General features: G+C 50.8%; 1 pseudogene; it reads left to right on the top strand.

The window, feature by feature from the left end:
- The first annotated feature begins 1,283 nt into the window (after positions 1 to 1,283).
- Positions 1,284 to 12,314, top strand: LOC103746099 (annotated as a pseudogene).
- The last annotated feature ends 4,893 nt before the right edge of the window (positions 12,315 to 17,207 follow it).

Genomic DNA, 17,207 nt, shown 5'->3' with positions numbered 1-17,207 from the left:
CTCACAGCAGTTGGGATTCAGGTGGACACTGCCAGGAACATTCCCAGCATGCTGGACCACTGCCCAGTGCTGCTTCCCGAATCCCATCTTCTCCCGATTCCCAGAGTGTTACCATCACACTGCCAACCATCCTGGCAGCCTCTGGCAACTCTGTTTCCAGAGCAGCCCAGGAAGCTGGGACACTGCCCAGCCAGCCACCAGTGAGCTGAGGCATCCCTGCCTGAGTCCTGACAGCAAAGTCCCTTACCTATCCTATCACCATGCTCCACGTTCCAAAGACTGACTGTAAGTGCTCCTGGAAAAAGTCTCCAGCCCACATCCCAGTGCAGCCCCCTCCCAGACAGAGAAGACAGGTGAAGTCTTAACCTTGAACTGCTGCTTGTCACCGGCTCCTTTCACATGAGCTGGCACTTGTCTATGCTCTCATTCACTAAATGAAAACACCAAGCTTTGTCCTCTTCTCTCCCACAGCTCTGTAATTGTAAATGAGATCATGCAAGGAATGCCTTTCACACATGGTCCATCATGCTATGTGACTTCAGTCATATTGTTGCCCCTTTCTGTGCCTGAGGCAGCTCTAAGAAGATGCTAACACAATGCCCACTGCCACCCTTACCCCAGACCATCACAATCTCAGACAGTGAAAGGAGAAACCACCTCTGGGTGATGCTGCTTGGGGTGGGTGCCAATTTTCTTTACATTTCCTTAAATGTAAAGGCTCCATCCCTTCCCCATCTCCATCCATCCATTGATGTCTGGGGACAGTTTCTGCTTCTGGAGGGTGTTCTTGCCCTGAGAGATAGGTGCCCCGCAGGATGCCAGCTCTGCTCCCAGCAGCTGGCCCGGCTGGTTCCTGCTTCCCTCCTGCCCTGATCAGCACTGGTGGCAAGGGGCCCTCTTGGCACCTCTGAATCGCCGAGCCCAGTCTGTCCTCCTCCTATCTTTCCTTCCATGTCTCTCCACTTCTGTCTTCTGTTTTCATTCTGATAGGGATCTGCTGAGAGCCTGCTGTAGTCTGCAGGGATGCAACCCTGGGGCTTGTGGGAAGAGCCCACACTAGTGATTCCAGATGAGAGGCTGTCCTATAGGTATGAAATAATAGCTGATATTCATTGCGTCTGACAGGTATGACAGGGCTGGGCATTATAAACACCAACTCCTAGAACATCAGGCGTGTTGTATGGAGTAAGAGGGTCCCCTCACCAAGCTAGACACGGGCAGAACCTGGATAGTCCCAAGCCACCTAACTTTAAGTTCTTGTCTTCCACTTGTTACCCTGACCCATGACCCCTACTGATAAGAAGCCATTAGTGACACCTGAGAATGCTAACGGGAAGGTGGCTTTTGGACCAGGTTGGGCCTTGGTGGATGGAAAGGCATTTGGAGCCAAGGGAGCAGCATGCCAGAGTGGCCAGGCCTGGGAGTACCACCAGGTTCAGGGACACCATGCTCTTAGGTGTAGATGACCCCAGAAAGCCACACTTATGGGGGCTGTGACGATCCACCCTTGACACCATTTCTTTACAAGTGAGAGGCTGAAGCCCAGAAGGGCTGCCCCCTTCCCATTTCTCCAGGATTCCCCTTCTCCCACCGTGCCTCCTAGCTTTGCCTCCACTCGCTCCCCCACCACCTCTACTAGGCCTCACCCCAACAAGAAGACACCTCCTCCTCCAAGGTGAGGTCCTGGGTGGGAGTCACTTTGCTGCCCTGTGTACAGTGCTCAGGCCAAGGAAGGTATTGGAACCACTACCGTATGGTTTCTGACCCTTCTCCCCCTGTGGGAGTCCTTCCTGGTCCTAGCCAGTGTCTTGGAGGCTTCCTGTTCTAGCTGTCTTCCAGAACTATCTAAGGAAAGGCCAGGGAGCACCTGAGCTGGATCCAGCAGGGAGGAGGGCTGTGGTCTTCCGGGAAGCTCTGTGACTCATGCCCAGGAATTTCAGAGTGAAGTTCCACCCCTCGGTAGTGGTGGGGTAGGGGACCCACTGGTTCTGACTCACCGCCGGTGCTCTTTCTCCCCAGTCATGGCATGGGTAGGAGGAGCTGAAACCTGAGAACTCTGTATGGAAGGTGACAATTTCTTCCCTGGGGAGGGAGGCTCCCTCCAAAGAAGTCCCCTCCCCATAGGCATGCCAGACTCCCTGAGTCCTATGAGAATCCTGTTCCCAAAAGGGACTGTGCTGAGGAAGATAAAAGCCAGGATTACTTGTGAGCACGTGAACAAGAGGATGAGGCTGGAGACCCGGGTGTCCTCTGTCCCCAGAGTCCTGTGTCCAGTTTGTTATGTCCACCTTGGAGTGGTGACAGAGACAGTGAAGCAGCCTGGCGCTCCTGGGACGGAGGCTTGAAACTCCAAGCTGACTGGTGGGGTTGGGGGAGATGGTAAGAGAAGCTCTTGCTGAGGCTTCCCCTAGGGTGCTCCACCCTCTGCACTGGGCCCACTGGGCAGCACCTGCCAGCAGGGAGCAGAAGCAAGGATCTAGAGAGCTCCAAGTTTTGCTCAAGAGCTTCAGAGGCTCTACTGGCCTTGCAAATGAAGAAACAAATGGGCAAGCGTGTGGACAGGGCTTCCCAGAAGACCACAGCCTTCCTGCCTACTAGGTCTGGCCCCCAGTGCTCCCTGCCAGTTCCCTAGATAGTTCTTGAAGACAGCCAGAGCAGGAAGGCTCCAAGACACTAGCTGGGACCAGAAAGGACTCACAAAGAAGGAGGAGGGTCAGAGCCCATGGGGCAGGGCTTATGCACTGTGCTAATAAGAACAGGTTACCCTCTGTGGCACTCCCTCTGCCTGGGCACTGGTCCCCACACTTTGCCTGTGGTGTTCATTTATTCCTCTCAGCCACCCTTACAAGAAAGCCACGTTGTCACCATCTTAGAGACAGGAAACTGAAGTACGGAGCACTACCTTGTCCACGCTAGGCACTGTGTATACAAAACCCCGTTGACTTGTTCTCCCAACAGCTCCATGGTGTAAGAGATTTGGGGGTTGGACAGGGTCTCAAACTCACCATCCTTCTGCCTTTGCCTCCCAAATGTTGGGATTACAGATATGTGCCACCACATCCAGCTCTAAGGGACTCTGTATCAGCCATCCAGAGATGCTAGCTCAGAGAACTTAAGAAACTTGCACAAGGCAACACCGCCAGGAAGCAGAGCAGTATGACATAGAGCACAGAAGTTTCCACTGAAGTTTGGGCTCCTTATCACCAGGTCACATAGTATCAGCCACCAAGAGACAGGCATCACCAACTTCATCTACCAGAGAAAGAAACCAAGGCTTGGAAGGGTGGTACAACTAGGCCAGGTCACATGTTTGGTAGTCAGGGCCATAGCCCAGCCAGTCAGGCTCTCCTTGGTACTCTACCCAGCTCCTACCTATGGCAGCTCCGCTCAATAAGGAACAGCTACCTACTCAGGTGTAGTGGTTTCAAAACAGGGTCATAGATCCCTGAAGGTCTGCACCATACTGGACTAGAGGCCTGGGTTAGGGCTGGGAATACTTGGTTGGCAGACTGCTGCTAAGGGTAAAGTAGGGAAGGCTTAATGGGCCTGATCTATGAGAAAGTCCAAATTCTTCCCATGGCTCTAGAGCTTCCCTACAACCCTTAACCAGTAAGAGGCTCCCAACCTCTTTGGGCCTGTGACTCTCAGCCCAAGAAGGTCTCCTTTCCCCTTCTCCAGCACTGGGTGGTCTGGAGCAGCAGGTTCTCCTGCTCTAGGCTCTACTCCTGCAGGGGATAGTCCTCCCTCAAGGACCCATATCCACAGGCATCCCATCCAGAGAGGCAGTCAAGCCCACGCTTCTCAAGCACTAGAGGAGAGACACAGGTAGGAAGCCCAGAGCTACCCACCCATCATGACCTGAAGTGATATGTTCATGGAGCACACAGGGTATACCAGAGAACTGGAAAGAAAAAGAATAGAGAGACCAAGATGACGACATGGAGAATGACAGAGACAACAAGAGGGGAACAGAGACACTAAGAGAGAGGAGAGATGGAGGCTTCCTGAGGCAAATCAGAGAGAAAGGCGCAGATTCTGACCAACGGAGCACAAGGCACGGAGACAGCAGGCATGCAAATTCACACACACAGCTTAAGGAAACATTTAGAGGAGGGAAGCAAGACATGATGACGAGCCACAGAGAAAGCGGAGCTCTAGAAGAGACCCAGAGGCAGGCAGAGGAGGAAAGGTGGAGTGCGGGGCTGAGAGGAAGGAGCAGTGAGTGACGCAGGCCTTCACCGGGCAAGGAGGAGGCACAGCCGGCTGTGGCATATGGCTCCTGGTCTCCCGAAGGCACGCGAGCACAACCATTCATCTCTATAAATAATTTTACCCGCCGCCTCCTAAATGGCTTCTCTCTGTGTCTGTGAAAGCTTTTAAACCCCATTTGCTTAGTAAACATGCAGGAAGCAGACAAAGGCTTTTCCCTGGCAGTGAGGGGGCTGGAAGACCAATTAGACTGAGAGGTGATTAAAAGGAGAGTGCGGAGCCAGCTGTGGCTGCTGGGGTCCCCTGGCCCTTCATCCCTCCTGGACTTCGCTCCTCTCTTCTGGCATGGGGAGGCACAATTTGGGCATCTCAGCCATCACTCTGCCCTGATTAGCCCATATACACATAGGGAGAGCCATCTTCTTAACACAAGTCTGAGGGAGGATGAACCTTTTTCCTAAGAGTTTAGAAAGTGCCTCTTTATCTCGCACCTGAGTCATGTTATTCTATGCCCTCCAGCCTTTAGATGGGACATTTTGCCCCATCACAGAGGTTTAAGGAGGATGGGAAGCTTTCCACAGAAGATGTTTCTGATCCCTGAGTCTAAACCCTGTGTTCAGGTTGACCTTCTTCCAAGCCAAGGTCTCAGGGTTCCAACTAGCTCTCTGCTACTTTCTCCTACATCTTACATGAGGGTCTGACTTTTCCAGAAAGGAACCACCTTGCCCTTTATTTTGGCTGTTGAATTAACAGAGCCCAGGGTAGTGTTGGTTATGTGGGTATCAATACTCTGAGCAAACAACTGTCACCTGGGGCCATCTGTCAGACCATTTGCAAAGTCCAGCTCTTCGTCCCGCCTTCTGACCCCAGCCTTGGTCCTTGCGAGTTCCAAAACAGATCTAACCCTCTGTTCTTGTTAAGACTCCTCTGGTTGGATTCTGGACTTGCTCCAATCAACCAAGATGCTCTTGGATGCAGATTTTGGCACCCACTTGTTCACAGTCCCTTCCATCTACATAGCTCTGGGGGCAAGGCTGAAGAGCATGGGGGGCACTCTGAGTGTGAGTGGGGACCAGGGACTCTAGTGCACTTGCACTTCAGAGCTGACACTTTGTGGCCTACACTGGCTCCTGAACTGCACACTGCCACCCCACTTCCTGTCCTGTACTACACACAGCTGATGGCTGTGTTCAGAGCCAACCAGGGACCAGCCACACTGGCTTGAATCAGTTGGATACATAGTGACTCTAAAGGCTCATGGGTTGAAGACATTGTCCCTAGCTGGTGGTGCCATTGAGAGGTAGCTGGATCATGGATGGGTTGAAGATGTTGTCTCCAGCTGGTAGCACTGTTGAGAGATATCTGGTTCTTGAAGGCACTAACCTCATCAGCAGGTAGATCCATTAACAAATTCATAGCTGAATGGGCTGTTAAGACCTTGGCTCTAGTTGGAGGAATTAGTTGCTGGGACCTGTCTTTGAAGGGTGTGCCTTGTCCTCACCCTTCCTGTCTCATTCTCTCTGCTTCCTGGCCACCATAAGGTGAACAGCTCTCCTCCTCACTGTGTTCACTACTATGATTCTCTGCCTCACGTCAGGCAGAAGCAATGGAGCCAAATGACCATGGATGAAAACCTCTGAATCCAAGTGTCCAAATAAACCTTTCCTTCTTGAGCTGATTTACTCTGGTATTTTGTTCCAGTGATAGACAGCTAATACATGGATCATGCCCCACCAGGGGTGCTGTGCCCCGCCCCAAGCCAGCCCTTCCCACCCCAAGTCATCCCCTCTCTAACCCTATGAACTTAGGCTGCATATATCTACCTATATAGGCCCTAGAGAGTAGAAGATATTGACAACCACCCAGGTCCCAGCTCCAGATGGGAGTAGCAGAAACCACACCTTGGGCATTGAGAAGCCTCAGGCAATTGTCATGCTCACAGGAGGGCTGGGGTAGATGGAAGCCCTTTCTTCTAGCTGGTGTCTGAAGGCACTCTGCCCCAGGCACAAATCCCCTCTGAGATAGGTTAACTTCACCTGCATCCATCTGACCAAAGAGGAGGACAAGACTCCAGCCATCTTCCCTGAGTCCCAGGTCCAGCAGGGACCAGGGCCAAGGCAGAGGTGGGCAGGCCCAAGTCACCAGGTAGATTCATCCTGCACAGACTCTGGTCGTTGCACATTAAGAGCCTCATAGTTACTAAGACTGGTTAATGTGACTAGGCCCTTTAGCTGTTGAGTGATCCTGAGCAAGTTACTCAGCCTTCTGGAGCCTCCGTTTTCAGATGTATGGACTGGGAACAGTGCTGCTTCTTCCCAGGCATCACCTGAGCATTTATTGAGCACCTTCAGCAATCAGAGACCCACGAAGTCTTGCTTCCCTTAGCCCCAGAGTACAAATGACAGGCTCAGATCCATTTTCAGAAACGCTGGCAGCCAGACTTTTGAAAGTTAAATTCAATGATTATTCTAGCTTTTTCTTAACTCCTCCAGGGCAGCCCCATCATCAGAGGCATGAACATGTCACTGGTGGAGCTCGAAGCTATTTGCGTAAAGCAGTAAATGAACTCTGTCTTTATAACTTCTTGTCCCTTCAAGTCAAGTATTGTCATCAAACGAGGGGTTTTCTGTTTATTTGTTTGTCAGATTTGGTATTTTTAGACCTGGGTATTCCTGTAGTCCCAGCTGGCTTGGAACTCACTATGTAGACCAGGTGGATCTCCATTTTACAGAGATCCACTTGCCTCTGTCTCCTGAGTTCTGGGATTAAAGGTGTGCACCACCAGTCCCGGCATCAAATGAGTTTTGAAAAAGAAGTTTCTGTTTTAAGGACTATGGATTTCTTGAAACACAGTTGATATGTGTGAACCTGCCACAGTCACACTTGTAATTCCAGCTATTTGGGAGACTGAGGCAGGATGATCACAAGTTCAAAGGAAGGACTAGAGAGCTGGCCCAGCCGCTAAAGGCTCAGGCTCACAACCAAACAAGTTCAAAGGAAGCCTAGGCAACTTTGCAAGACCTTGTCTCAAAATAATTAAAAGTGGGCTGGGGATGCAGCTCAGTGGTAGAAAACTTGTCTATCATGAGGCCAGGTTCAACCCTCAGTACAGAAAAAAGAAAAGCGCTTAAGTGATAGTGTTGTCAACTTGACAGAATCTAGAATCACCTGGGAGATGATCCTCTGAGCATGCCTGTGGAGGATTATCTTGATTATGTTAAGTGATGTGGAAAGACCCATCTTAATTGTGGGCAGGCCGTTCCCTGGACAGGGGATCTTAGACTGTATAAAATGGAGAAAATTAACTGAACACTAGCATTCGTTCATTTGTCACTCTCTGCTTCCTGATTATGGACACCCTGTGAACAGCTGCTCAAGTACCTGGCATCTTGACCCCCCACCCTGCCATGACGCAGGCTTGAAACGTGAGCCGCAGCAAGCCCTTTCTCCCTCAAGGTGTTTTGTCATGGGGTTTTATCACAGCAACAGAAAAAGAAACTAAGACATCTTCCCTAGTCTTTGGGGGTTTATCTGGGACAGATGAGGGCTCCCTTGGGATCCTCCTCCTGACTAGAGCCCCCTCACAGGCTCAGGCTGCGCCCTCCCCACAGCCCTGGGAGCAGCTTCGGCCAGTGTGCACTTGTATTCTCTTGCGTTTGCACGCAGCCTAGCATTCTGTTAGCTTTCATTGCTCCTTTATTAATCGGCTTTCCTGTCCTTGGGATTATTTGATTGCCACTTAATTGCTTGATGGCAGGAAGGTTTATTTTTGTTCTTTTCTCTCTTAGAAAGAGGGTGGATGCTGAACAGTGAGCCAGGCCAACTGCTCAAAGCTGTCTAGTCTCCCAACAGGGTCCTGGCATCCCCTTCCCACCTATCACCCTACAGGAGAGGGAAGCAGGAATCCCCAAGGCTAGCCCCAGCTGGAAACTCCCAATCAGGGCTTTTGGAGGCTGCAGAGCAGGGACAGCTGTGGGATTCACAGTCAGACTCATCAAAACTCCTGTGTGTGGAGCTGGGTCCAGAGCTGGGCCCTGAGCTGCTGGGCAAGACCTGAACAGGCCATGGAGCCTCTGTAAGTGGGTACCACTGAAGTTAGGGAAGCTCTGAGGACTTTGCCTGGGGCCAAAGAGCCATGCTAGGGCAGGATAGGGAGTCAGATCTAAGGATGCAAAGGCAGACTGCCCTCTCTCCATAGGAACCTGGAGAGTCAAAGGCAGGTAGAGGCTGCAGCCTCTGGAGGAAGGTGGGCCTATGGGAAACACACAGTCCCTCGCTTTTTCAATGACCTCCTGCACTACAGCCATGAAGCTCTAGGCCATCACTGGACATGGGAGGGTGACCATTTATGCCTGGATACTGTTATTCTGGACCTTAGAACAGTATAGACTATACATAATTTACTCCAATAGGGACTGAGTCTGTTAGGTGAGCAGGGCTTGTGCTGGGTCCCCGACATTCATCATTTCTTTTAACACTCAAAAAGATGCTGGGTGGAAGGACCTGGAAGGACCGTTCTCCGGCTTGGATTGTAGACCAGAAAAGACAGACAGACAGCTGAGGGGATTTGTTAAGGTCACAAAGCTACAAATAGGAGGCAGAATTTGTCTCAGGTCTGTGGGAATTCATGTCTTGGGCTCCTGGTGTCACATGTTGGGGGCTGGATGGGTCCTGTGGTCCTGGGCTGTGAAGGGATGACGCTATGGTTGGCTGTGGTACCTGGGTGTGTGGTGGGGTGCAGGTACAGGAGTATTAGCCAAGACTGAACAGATTGGAGGGAGGGATGTAGGGACTCTGCCAAGAGGCAGTTCCTCCATCCCCAGAGGTCATGACCCACACTTTACATGCTGAGAACAGCTGTCCATAGTCCTCTGGTTCTCCCTGGGGCCACCCCTTCTCTTCCACTGTACTTGGGCTTCTGGGGCTGTTCCAACTTTAACATCCTCCCCTAGCTACAAACGTACATATGAGCTTCAGCCCTCAAAGCCTGTCCAAATGTGACCCAAACTCCTCAGGCTTATTTCTGAATGCTGAAGACCACCCCACCCCATGGAGTCTACCCCACAGCAAGGCAGGGGTGATATAGCCTAAGGATCTTTGATACCAGGGATTAAACCTGCTCATGCTAATACAGGAACCCAACACACCCCTTATATGGGGGTCCCTGGGCCTTGCTGCCCCTCTCGTGCGCATTGCTTCCTTCCTCTGCTCCTTGCTGCGCACAGCCTTTCCCAGTCACCAGAACTGACAGGGGTTTTGTCTTATTGGACACCAGTTCCATCCCCTCACCCCATGCTCACCGACATCCACTTGACTAATTGACAGGATGCACATTCTAATTCCCAGGTTTAGGGCCCTGATGGGCTCAGCATAGCCTGGCTCCATTTCTGGCCCAACTTCTGGCCTAACCACTTCTGCCTGTGCCCTCAAGGGATGGAGCTCCATGGACCAAGCACTGCCCTTGCTCAGGGTTCTGTGTCTCTAGCAGAGGGTAGCAGGCCTGAAAGCCGAGACTGACACTGGACCTCCTCCTGCTCTTCACACACACACCTGTACCTGCCAGCCTCTGAACTCTGATCTCTGCTGTCCCCACATCCTAGGACACCTGCCCACAGATCTGTCCTCTGTGGGACAAGCCAAGTTATCTGATTTCTCTAATCTTCTATTGGGTATCAGTTCCCAAACACCTTCAGATGGCCTCTTCCACACCTCTGAACCATGGTGGCTGCATCCAGTGTTGTCTGCCTGGGCCCCTCCCCCACAACTCTAATCTGACCCAGCCTGGCCCCCATTGGCTCTGGCATGCAGTCTTCACCCATTTATCCTCACCCCCACCCAATGCCCAGCACTCATGCTCTAAGTAACTGAATGAGGGGGTGGATGGAACCCAAATGTGTAACCTGCTGTGTCTGTCTGGCCTGTGATGCCACCTCATAGAACAACCCTATTACCAGGCTCTCCATCACCAAGCTGACACCCTACCTAGAGTGAGAACACCTCTCCTCCAGTTCTCCTAACCCAACCCCTCAGACCAGACAGTTCTGCTGCCCCTCCAACCTCCCCTAGACCCACTTCCTCCCTTGCCGGCACTTCCTTCTGCCCTTCACCTACCTATAGGACCTTTTCACCCTGAGATCAGAGTCCCTTGTGCCGAGCAGCCACAGGTCCACCCTTGCTGGCTTTGCTTTTTGGACTTGGACTTCCCGTTGTCAGCCCCGCAATGCTTTCCCTCTCTTCTTTTTTTAAACACAGGGTACTTTCAGCCATCCTTTCACAGATGAGCGCTTTCAACTTTGGCACCAGAACTTGCCTTTGATTTATTTTTTGATCCTCAGAATAGATTTTTCTCCAGTCAGAGAGACACATCCCCCCCAAGTCCTTGGGGCCACACTGGCTCAATCTTCTGCAGAAATGATTGCTCAGACCCAGGAAGGAGAGATGACCTGACCAAGGGAACACGGACTTAGGAGGGTGAGGACCCAGGTATCCTGCCTCCCTGTGTTTGGACACCCTTCACCCTGCTACACAGGCCATTGTTTTATAACTTGCCAAAACTATGAATTAAAGAGGTAAAACAAGAGGAGACTGGAGAAGACCGGTGCCAGGTCCGGCGGGCTCTCGGAGACAGCATAGTCAGAAGGGTTGTCCCTGTGTAGCCCAAAGAGCCGAGGCCCAGCCTGGGGTGCTGGGATCACAGCCACTCCCAAGCGCTCCCTAGGCCCTAAACAGGGTCTTGAAGGGCCCTGGGGCTTTGCCTCGCAGACACTTGATGTTTCAGGGCTCCTGGGATGGATCCTTCATTCCAGCTGCTGCCATAATAAAAACCCAGGTTTGAATCAGTAGTGGCAGCGGTGGCGGCGGCAGCTGTGAGGGGGTTCCAGGAAGGTGGTGCTGATTAAGGAATTCTGGGTAGTTTTGCCATGTTCTGTTCAGGAGTACCAGGTTGGACAGCTTTACTCTGTGGCAGAGTCTAGCAAGAATGAAACTGGGGGTGGTGAAGGCATCTGTGCTGGATAGCTTTAGTGTCAACTTGACACACCTGGGTTGAGAGAGCCTCAATCCGGGAATTGCCTCCACTGAACTGGCCTGTGGCCATGTCTGTAGGGCATCTTCTTGATTGTTGTGTGATGTGGGAGGGCCCAACCCACTGTGGGTGGTGCCACCCCTGGGTAGGTGGGCCTGTGTTGCATAAGAAAACAGGCTGAGCAGGGGTCAGAGGAGCAGTAAGCAGTGTTCCTCCATGGCCTGTGCTCCAGCTCCTGCCTCCAGGTTCCTGCCCTGAGTTCCTCCTTTGGGCTCCCTGATGAACTGTGACCCAGGAGATGTAAGACAAATAAACCCTTTCCTCCCCAAGTTGGTAGTGGTCAGAGTGTTTTGTCACAGCAATGGAGAGACAAACTAAGACAGCATCGAAGTCTGGAAGAACGAACCTTATGAGAAGGATGGAGAAAAGGCACAGTACACACACAAGATTTATCACCTGAAGTGCAAAGATCCTGCGTTTGTGAGGATGGTTGCTCCTGAGGGCTCCTTGGTGTTTCATGAGAACACCTGGAATGCTTACCTCTCCTGAAGAACAATTGTAATGAACGAATATGTGAAAGATGATTTCTTCATTAAAATCGAAACATGGCACAAACCTGACCTGGGAACATTAGATAGAGAATGTTCACAGTTGAGATCCAAACACATGGAAAACTGTTGAAATTGTCCACATAGATATTGCAGATCGGAGTCAAGTTGAGCCAGCAGACCACAAAGCGATGAAGACCCAGCATTATTCCAGTCTGTCAAGACCAAGAGAGGCCCTTTGGGACCCAACTGGAAGAAGGAGCTGGCAAACATCCCTGACTGTCCTGAGATGTGTGCCTATAAGCTGGTGACCAGCAAGTTCAAGTGGTGGGGGTTACAAAGCAGAGAACTTCATTCAGAAGCAAGAAAAACGGATGTTTACAAACTCACACCGCCAGCTCTTTTGTTGGATTGACAAGTGGATCGACCTGATGATGGAGGACATTAGGAGATGGAAGATGAGACTCAAAGAACTAGAAACAATGCGTAAGAAAGGTTCGTCTGAGGCACGACAGCTGCTGATGACTGGATGAGTCCCCTGTAGGTCAGAGACATTATCAAACTGTCTACCGAGCCAAGGTCAAGTGAGGAGAACAGGTGCAGCCATGACAAGTGAAGAAGCAACATGTCTCTCGCAGTGTTGACGTTTCCAACTTGTGCCTGTGGTGACACGCACACGCACGCACAGGTTCCCAGCTGTGTATGTGTGTGTGTCTGTAGCTATAATGTAGAATGCATGTAGAGCTGCAGGTCCAGGTACACACACGTGTGTGTATATATGTACATACAAACACACTGAGGGATTATGACAATCTCTCCCAAGTACTGTGCTTATCTTCAGCAAGAATACAAAAGAAAATATTTTCAATATATAAAAACAAATAAATAAATAAAATTAAAACCCAGGTTTATCTAGGGTTTTCTACCCACCAAGCCCTTTGCATGCACATTATACTCAGCCTTCCAGCCATTCCACGGGCTTGGCACCCCTGTCCCTCTGTCCACACTACTTATCAGTGGATACCAGTGCTCAAAGGAACCTGGGGTCTTGCTGTGTTCACACAACAGGGACAGGCATCCAGGACTAGGAGCTGGCTGGTTCCAGAGCCCAAGCTCATCCCCTGTGATTTGGGATGAGGCCATGTGGGAAGGAATAAAGAAGTATTGGGAGGGGGGAGTGTTACATATAGAAAAAAATGCTGTCTGTCAAAGGCTGTAGTCACAAATCAATAGACAGCCAGGGCGAGGCAGAATAGAGTAAAGAGGGAGATTCTGGAGACATCAAGATTAACATAGGAAAGAAACCAATGGCAGAGAGACCGGATAACCCCTGACATGCGCCAAAACAGACCATGTGTGGAAAGACAGCGTCTATGCAAATGAACCATGAAAGGTCCCAAGGCCCCCTGCTCGGTCTCTCTGGGGCTTCGCCTCTCTCCAGTGCTGGTTCATTGCTAAGCACAGAAGCATTTCCATCATAAATTATCACCTTTTCTGTTATTAGCCACATGTTTCCATCTATATCTGTGTATTTGGACACAGGAACTTGGAAATCTAAATGCGTGCCCTTAGAACTCAGATCTGCACCTATAAGAAGTGTGCACTCAACTGACAGCTCCATCAGACCAGGCATTTCATACCTGGGATCAAGCCTCTGGAATGGATGCTGAGATCCTAGATGTTCAGGGTGAACCTGGGCTGAGGGGTGGGAGTGACACCTTCCCCCTTTCAGACATGGTTGGGATTGAAGGCGAGGGAGGCAGCCTTGGTTCTGGCAAGAAGTGAAGCTGCTGCCCTTAGCTTCATTCTTAGATGGGTGCTCTGTGGGGCTGGTACTCACCCAGAGTAAAGGCCAGTAGTGACTATTGGGGGTCCCAGGCCCTGTGTCATCACTAACCTCACCATATCCCCTGTTCTGTCCTCTCTGCCACATGAATGGCCCTGCTATCAAGCCCCACAAGCTAAGTTTCACCTCAGAGCCCTCAGATCTCAGTTCCTGGGGTCTGCACTCTTCTAGAAGTTTGCCTTGCTGGAATTGCTAATAAGCCCTCCCCATCTCCACCACCCTGCCTTTTCTCCTTCATGACCCTGACCTTCTAACCTATCCAGTCCTGATGTACCTGTGCAGGTGATTGTCTCTGTACACAAGAAAGCAGAGGTTTGATCCATTGTTTTGACCGCTTCTGTTAAACCAAGGACTGTGGCTGTCTACAGACAGGAGCCAGCACCACTTGGGCCACAGGTTAGGGAGGTGCTTGGAAACAGCTAGAAGATGTCACAATTTCTAGATTCAAAATCACCTAACTGTGAATGTGTTTGTAAGGGCATTGAAGCCTGGGTGTAAAGCCAGGCCAGGGAAGACAGTTCCACTAAGCAGTCTTAATGAGTAAGACAATTAGAGCCCAACAATTTTCTCTATCTTGGCATATGTTTCTGTTCAGTCAGGAAGGGCTAGGCTGATACCACAGGCAGAAAAGTGTGTGTGTGTGTGTGTGTGTGTGTGTGTGTGTGTGTGTGTGTGTGTGTGTTTTGCAAGTAAAAAAAAAAAAAAGATAATTCAGAGCCCACTAACAGTCACAGACAGAAAATCCAATGAGAGGAGGTAAGAGGAAAGCAAAGCTCCCAGAGCATCTTCCTGAGCTGTGGAGTTACAGCACCTCACACAGCTGGAATTCTCCCTCATGGTCACATGATGTGAATCCCCCCTCCCCGCAGTGCTGGCTCTTTGAGGGTGTGGACAGTGTCGTTGATTTTGACCCTCTCGTGTCTCTGGCAGGGAGCTGGAGTGCAGCATACACTCTCTTCATCTGTGACTAATTCACCTACCTTAGCTGGACCAGAGAAAATAGTGGCTATCTAGACTGATCTTTACTAAGAGAGGAGTCAACGGAAACACCCCTTGCCCTTTTTGACCTCCTTGGGGTATTTGTGATATAAGTGGTCACTGTATCTCTCAGTGTCTCCAATTCTAATATTGTATGAGCATACAAGAGTTCTGTTCAACACCCTACAGCTGCTTCAGAGCTGTGAAGGCAGCTTTTCTCCTTTCCAGAGGACCCACCAGAGATACTGTATGTGGGCACTGGGACTCACTGTGTGCCCCAGGGATCAGCCCCTTTGTGCCCAGTGGTAGATCCTAAGATCTACCATTTGCTTTATGCAGGGTCATAATATGTTCCATGTATGACATCTGGACACAAAGGTATATGGGGGCTCCTCTTCCTACATCACCCTCACACCCCCACAGGGAGACCTCACTCACTCTCTGAGTAAACTTTTCAAGTGATACCCACTGCCCACAGCAGGCCCAGTCCTTCACCAGCTCTCAAGACTGTCCAGGATGTGGCACCAACCCTGCTCTCCCAGCCCCGGCTTCCTCTGACACCATCAACACTGTTCCTCCCTCTCTGTACTGTGGACCACCAGTAGCCTTATTGGAGTACCCTCCCAGGCCAGCAGCAAATATACCCCGAATACTCAATCATAGGCCAGTCCCCTTTCCCACACCCCTTCCCTGACTTCCAGTTATTAGAACACTAATCCAACTAGTCCCACCTCTGCAGGGTTTAGTGTGACTATCTGGAGGTGTTTCAAGACTCACCATGCAGCTGACCCATGCCAGTGGCCTGCACACTGGTGCTCTACACATGTGACAGTATGGGACATCAAGGTTGCCAGGCCAAGGTAGAAGTGGTCACTAGCCCCAGAACACAGGCTCTGCTCCAGACCCTTCCTAGCTCTATGACACAATGAAAAACATGTCTGGTCCTTGTCCCTGGCTCCTGGAACAGGGTTCCTAAAACCCTGGGAGTCTCCTGAGTGACTTTGGTGATCTGTAATAAGCCACTTTCAACCATCCCTGAGTCTATTCTGATGAGGGATTAATGGAAGATCCTGTACCTGGCTTCAGAACAGAGACTTGGGGCCAGAGGAGCCACAGTGGTGATTAGAAGGTTTGGAATTTCTAACCCTACCTCCTAACCTCTAGGACTGTGAGAGGGATGCACAGTGAGTTGGTCACGAAAGGCCCCATCCTGCCCATGCAATGAAATCTCCACAGAAATCCCCCATAGGGCAGATGGGGCTCTAGGAGCATCCAGATGTGGGAAGAGCACCTAGGGGAGTGGTGCCTCCCCTCACATTGCAGAGGCTCCCGCACTCAGAGCTCAACCCTCCCTACCCGTATGTCCATGGCATGCCATTCATAACAGACAGTTGTAAGTACAGCATTTTCCAGAGTAGAAAATGATGAAACCTTGTATAGAGTGCAGGGAGAATCGCCAGCTTTTTGGCTACATCAGATGGAAATGGGGTAATCTGATTGGCATCTGAACTGCAAGTTGACTTGTGGCATTAGGCCCTTGAAGCTGTGTTAACATGGCTGACTCTGGGCAGTTGGTATAGGATTTGTGTGGCAATACACCACCCATACTTGCTATGAGAAAATCCAAGAAATAGTTGGATGGTGGAAACACCTGCCAAGCTCTTGCTTGCATTAACATATTTGGGGGCTACCGGAAAATGAACCCAGGGACTTCTCTGCTTGCCGAGTAAGAGCTCTACACTGAGCTACATCCCTAACCAGCCCTGCCTTGGTTTATTTTATCTGTAATGGTCAATATTGATTGTCAACCTCACAGGATCTAGAATCACTATAGAGACAAGCCTCTGGGTATGGTGTGAAGGATTATCTAGATTAAGTTAACTGAGGTGGGAACATCCGCTCTGTTTGAGTGGAACCATTCTCTGGGGTGGCCTCCCTGACTGAATAAAAAAGGAGAAAATGATCACCAGCATTCATTTCTCTCTCTCTGCTTCCAGACTACAGATGCAATGAGACCAGATGTCACTGCTGCCCCCCCTCCTCTTCTTCCTCCTCCTCCTCCTCTCCCCATCCTCTTCCTCCTCTTCCTCTTCCTCCTCTTCCTCCTCCTCTCCCCTCCTCTTCCTCCTCTTCCTCCACCTCTTCTTCCTCCTCCTCCTCTTCTCCCCCTCCTCTTCCTCCTCCTCCTCCCCCTCCCCTTCCCATTCTCCTGCCACCATACCTTCCTCACCACAATGGACTATCCCCTGGAGCTGTGCAGGCCAAAATAACCCCTTCCTTCCTTAAGTTGCTTTTGCCGGGTATTTGCTGCAGCAGCAAGGGAAGTAACTAATACAGCGTCCCACAATAGTCCTGAAGGAGAGAACGCTGAGGCCAGAACCTGTCTGAGACCAGCACAGTTGAGTTCAGCAAGCTCTTGGAACCATCTTTCAACTCCTAAGTCTCCTACATACCTCTCCACACCATGACCTGGCAACACTAGACTTTTGTACCCTGGTCAGGAGGCACAAGGATCCACAACTTTTTCCAGGATTGGGCTGAGCAGGGCTGGAGTCTCTCATGGTGGATGAGCCATAGAAGGGAAGAGAGCTGTCCAGATCGA

Source organism: Nannospalax galili, unplaced genomic scaffold, assembly GCF_000622305.1.
Source record: "Nannospalax galili isolate Female #2095 unplaced genomic scaffold, S.galili_v1.0 scaffold363, whole genome shotgun sequence".
In the NCBI taxonomy this organism is placed as follows: domain Eukaryota; kingdom Metazoa; phylum Chordata; class Mammalia; order Rodentia; family Spalacidae; genus Nannospalax; species Nannospalax galili.
This window is presented reverse-complemented; position numbering and strand designations above follow the sequence as displayed.